The following is a 6,127-nucleotide window of genomic DNA, read 5'->3' on the forward strand; positions in this document are numbered from 1 at the left end:
CGTTTATTTATGACGGTATGTGCCGTGCAAAATCTGCTTTTCAAAATCGTACCCTTACAGTGCAGTTGAATATGGCTGAAAAGGTACCCTTTCACTGCATTTTCTCTTGATTTACCCCCGGGGGGGGGTACTAGGGTTGCGAGCTGACGGGAGGGGTGCCGCCCGACTTTTGAACTTTGGACCCTTACCGGGACTAAAAACGAGAAAACAAAGGAAAATTTTGGGAATTTTACGACCCTTAGCGGGACAAATTTGACCAATTTTGACCAAATTTCGATCTTTCAGGGGGTAAAAAGTTGAATATTTCCTATTTTTCCGACCCTTAGTGGGACTGAAATTGGATTTCCAAAAGAGGTACCCTTTTAAGGGCGGCACATACCGTACCCTCCATTTGCCTAAGTACACCCCCCCGGGGTTTTTTATAATGACTATGATAGAAGATAGATGTCAAGTCGTTTATATGCTCATGATAAAACACACTGGGCGAAATGAGGATTGAAAATATGATATTTCAATGAATTTCATGTCTGTCTGTGTGTATGTCCCAAAACTTTGGGGCAGCCTGGAGACTTCAAAAATTGTTCGATTTGGCTGAAATTTGGCACACTTGTTCCTTGGGTGAATATCTGGGGGTGTTTTTTTCATTTTTCAAAAATTTTGATTTTTGGAGCCTGGGGACGAGTTTTCGCCAAAACGAGGCTAAAACTTTGGGGCAGCCTGGAGACTTCAAAAATTGTTCGATTTGGCTGAAATTTTGCACACTTGTTCCTTGGGTGAATATCTGGGGGTGTTTTTTTCATTTTTCAAAAATTTTGATTTTTGGGGCCTGGGGACAAGTTTTTCGCCAAAACGAGGCTAAAATTTTGGGGCAGCCTGGAGACTTCAAAAATTGTTAGATCTGGCTGAAATTTTGCACACTTGTTCCTTGGGTGAATATCTGGGGGTGATTTTTTCATTTTTTGAAAATTTTGATTTTTGGGGCCTGGGGAAGAGTTTTTCGCCAAAACGAGGCTAAAATTTTGGGGCAGCCTGGAGACTTCAAAAATTGTTCGATTTGGCTAAAATTTTGCACAATTGTTTCTTGGGTGAATATCTGAGGGTGTTTTATTCAATTTTTGGAAATTTTGATTCTTGGGGCCTGGGGACGAGTTTTTCGCCAAAACGAGGCTAAAACCTTAGGGCACCCTGAAGATTTCAAAAATTGTTCGGTTTGGCTGGAATTTTGCACACTTGCTCCTTGGGTGAATATCTGGGGGTCTACAATTGGGCCTATGAATAATTTGAAGCCACTGAAGTTGAGCCCAGTGCGTTGCGCACGTTCGACTATTTACTAATGTATATGGAAATATCATATAATGTATAGATAATAAGAGCAATTCAAATTCAGAACAGTCACAAAATAGCGCTATCAGCCTCTAAATTGAAGTTATATACAGATACAGGCCAACAGGGGTACCCCACTAACCAGTCAGGAACTATTGCAAATTAGGCTATGATGGCTAAACTAGGATGTTTGCCTAATTAGGCTAGAATTTATATCCTAGTTAGGATTGGATTTGGATATATGAAATATTCAAACCTAAATATCTTGAGAACAAGTAAAATCCGCGTCAATCTTGCTACATGGACTTGGGTTCTTGTACTTAGAAGAGTATTTAAAGCGAAAAACTTTTCTCTTTTTAGAGCGGAGTGAAAAGATGTGATTATCTTATTAAAATTTAGCTTAATTTGGCCATGATAGCCAAATTAAGCCGATTTAAGTTCTACATGCAGCGCGCCATTTTTTGTCTGAAAAATGAAAAAAACTTTAGTATCATGATATATTGTTGTTAGCGTGGGCTTTAAAAGCATAGTTTTTTGGTTTTGCTGATCTTAAAGATATGTTATTAAGATATTTAATTTACACTTGATAGATTGATTAAATATTTAAATTGAGGAAGGTCTTTTTTACGTTTTTTTATATATTATAGCTGACAAGGTTGTTCATAAAGTCTAAAAGTGTACAAAACAAGTTTATTATGAAGATAAAAAATAGATAGATAAAACATGTTTCTAAAGCAAAGTTCGGATTACGTTTGTTTACATTAATCTTGAAATAATTTCGACTGTACTGCTGTATATATGTAAACATAATTTTGATGAAACAGCATAATATTTAAAAACTGAATATTTTCTCAGTCCGCTCAAATTTTACCCAAAAAACATTCGGAACTTATTCAAATAAATGAGAATTTGACATTTTATGCTAAATATTGACGCGGATTTTGAAATCCAAGTCAAAAATTGGAATTTTGTTCCTTCCAGCCTAATTAGGCTACAATTTCTGGCTTAATTAAGCCATCGTATCCAAGTTAGGCCAGAATCGGCGAACATAGCCTAATTTGCAATAGTTCCTGACTGCTAAAGTCTGTCTCAAAATAATTTGCAGCTGAGACAAAACTGGCTGTAACTTTTGATAGATTTCCCCGGGGGGGGCACTCAAGGTAAATGACCTACCAGACGTTCGGCCCTTAAGGGTAGGTTTTTCATAGCTCAGCTAGTGCACTGTAAGGGTAGGAAATTACAAGACTGCACTGAACTGCACTGTAAGGGTAGGAAATTTTGGTAAAAGGGCAATTTTTTGGTAAAATTATTACAAAATTGGTCAATTTTGGAGGAAAAATTCCACATTTTCTAGGAAAATTGCAAAAATTTTCGCCCTTACGGGCGAGAAATTTCAAAAAAGTGCACTGTAAGGGTATGATTTTTCATGGAAATTCACTGCACTGTAAGGGTCCGATTTTAGAAGCCAAATTTTGGGCCGAACGTATGGTCGATTTCAGATCGAGTGCCCCCCCCGGGTAGATTTCGAATCAAGTTGCGATTTTGTGCTCATTGAAAAGATATTTGTGAGTTGAATATTATCAAGCAAAAAAAGATTTGAAAAAAATGAAAAATGAAAATGAAAAATGAAGGAATAAAAAATCAACTTCTTGTAGAAATGTGGTATGATTACCATTTTCACAGAAGTGATTCTTCAATCTTAGATCATGAAAAAATTTTTCAAAAATATTCATTCAATCAAAAGATATCACACAAAGTTTGTTATTGGTTGATTGACAATACAATTGAAGTTGATTGTGTGCGTGTTCCAAACCGACCCTTAATCTGTGTCCAACCTGCCTGCCTCATTCAAACGGCTGGCCTATGAGTGTGTGCTGTGAAATGCCATGCCAATAATTCAGTGAAAATTGATGAATTATAACTTGAAATTCATTGACTTAAATTCCAAATTTGTAAATTAAAAATAGTGACTTTTCTCTGACTTCCCTCGCATACATCCTTCTACAAAGGTGTTCTGTCAGAAATGTGAAAATCAGAAATCACAGTGATGATGATCTAAGATTGAGGAATCACTCCTGTGAAAATGGTAATTATACCACTCTTCTACGAGAAGTTGATTTTTTTCTTCTTCATGTTTAATTTTCATTGTTTAATTTTCATTTAATATTCAACGCTGTTGCCGTTGTTTTATACTTGAAATTCCCCCAATTCATTGAGAATCACAGCTGCAATGATTATACCCGCTGCTGTTATCATTACTTTCGCGAATCTGAAAATATATAGAAATGTTTCGCGACATTTGTCCAGAATCGCAGCAACTACTGTCTCAAATGATGAAGTCGGAAAAAGAGAAAAGAAGCAAAATCCATTCTTGTAAATCTGTCTATCGTTTTATCGTTTATAATCACTTGGATCCCGTATCATGTTCTGCTTTACATTATTGATGTCAAAGAGCGACAAAGTAATGTCCATTTTTTGAATGCTGAAGTTTTTGCACTGTTCAATCCTATAATGGATATTTTGGTTTATATTTTGATGGCTAAAAATCGTAAGCAGATTGTGGCCAAGATATTCAGATTGTAAAACAATACTTTCAAAGACATACGAAGCAGAAATGTGAAAGCACCTTTACACACACGTGAAAATCTTGATCGGCTGGTGCCTTACCCAGCTAGCACACAACGTTGTTTCGACGTTTATCTAACGTTATATGGACGTTATGAACATAAAAAAAACGTTGAAACAATGTTGTGTGCCAGCTGGGTATCTACAGATGGTAGGGATCCATCATGTATTCCCTCGTAATGTGGAATGGAACTTATAATAATGAAACTTCTCGTGTCCCCAAGCCTTTATAAAGATGACAGAAACAAAATCATCGCCAGCTTGTCAAAACTCCGACTAATATTTCTAAATTTCGACTCAAAAGTATGGAATAACTTATGGTTATGGGATTCAAATTATTATATTATTATGACACAGGCTCTCAACTTTGGCATAATATTTTTGTCAAGTTATAAAAAAAAATTATTCGAGTGACAAAAGTGATTCAAAAGTATACACACAGTTGAAATTTTGCATCAGCGTTGAATATGTTGCAAAATAAATCGCAAACTTATGAAATAAATTGAGAATAATTCTTTTGTGAATTATGATTTAAGTAATGTTCTAGCTCTATCAATTCTTTTACAAGTATATAATTCGAAGAAGTAAAGTTGTAAAGGAAAATTGTCGGATTTTTTATACCGATTTTGAAAGACTTAGTCGGAAAATCCAAAAGGCTGTAAATCTGCGTGTGAAAGAAAAGAAGCTTGGGAAATTTTCTGTTTCAAAAGAAAAACTGAAAAAATTATTCTTGTCTGCTGTAATTTCAGACAATAGAAACTTTTTCAAACAAACGAAAAGTAAAAACCTTCCAAAGTCCCGCTGACGGCTAAGGGTCGGAACAATCAAATTCCAGTCCCACTAAGGGTTGGGAAAATAGGAAAATTTTAACTTTTTACCCCCTGAGAAAGATCAAAATTTGGTCAAAATTGATCGTAAAATTCCTAAAATTTTCCTTTGTTTTCTTCTTTTTAGTCCCGGTAATTAAGGGTCCAAAGTTTGAAAGTCAGGCGGCACCCCACCTAGGCTGCACGCATCCCCTCTGATATGATTTGATATAGGGGATGCGTATCGTCTAAAATATTTCTGTCCCAACTTACCCCCGTCTTTTCTTTTTTCTTTTTTGATTATGCGTCATAGCAATACAATGACTTCTTTTTTTCTTTGTTCAATGAATGAAAATTGATAATTATGAAAACAACAGCACAATGACTTCATTTTTTTCTTTCTTTGATTGGATGTGACGAAATTATGTTAATTCATGCAAATTTTGGTTACCCCAAATTTGAGGTAACTCTCGGACGAGAATTTCATACACGATACGCATCCCCTATAACAAAATAAATTCTGGGGATGCGCGCAGCCTACACCCCCCCCTGTCATCTCGCAACCCTAGTACCTCTCCCTACCCCCCGGGCCCGGCACCCACAAGTACCCTCCCATCCCCCCGCCTGCGCGGCGGATTTGAATTTAAAAGCACCGCCTTTTTACTACGCGCCCTTCTTTTCTTTTCTATCACACACACACCACACACAACCACAGATATCTAAGCCCGAAGGGCTAGATTTGCAACTTTAAGCTTTCTCCAGCAAAAAAAAGTGAAGCTAAAATTTGACTTTTTAAATTTCGTGCCGATGGATAGGATCTAGCATTTTAATTGTTTTCGGAGCGCGAGATCAAAAAACGTAGCCGACAAACGCTATTTCACATCTCTCAAACCGGTGAAATTGCATATTTTAGTCACGTGACTCTGGTAGGAAATCCACTGACCTTTATATACCCTGGACCAAGCTTCTCAATCCCAGCCAAGCAAAATCTTTGATCGGAGTTTTTTGAAAATTGGTACCCTAATGGCGGCACTACTCGATAGCGGTGTAAATGCATCGAGAGCGCTAGGTCTACTTTTCCTCAAATTCTATTGATGATGTAGCGGCGTTAGACGTTAATTTTTAACACCGCAATGGCTTCTCCTCGGGTACCAATTCCAAAAAAACTCCAATCAAAGATGGCAGATATTGCTTGGTCCAGGGTTATATAAAGGTCAGTGAGGAAATCCTTCCAAAGATGAGCTTCACTTTTTGATAAAAGCTGCAAATCTAGCCCTTCGGGCTTTACATCTGTGCACACAACCTGCCTATTCAATGACGTAATGTTTCCCCGATATAAATTTCCTGAAAACTTTGAAAACGAAAGTGCTTTT

Source organism: Clytia hemisphaerica, unplaced genomic scaffold, assembly GCF_902728285.1.
Source record: "Clytia hemisphaerica strain Z4C2 unplaced genomic scaffold, Clytia hemisphaerica genome assembly, whole genome shotgun sequence".
NCBI lineage: Eukaryota > Metazoa > Cnidaria > Hydrozoa > Leptothecata > Clytiidae > Clytia > Clytia hemisphaerica.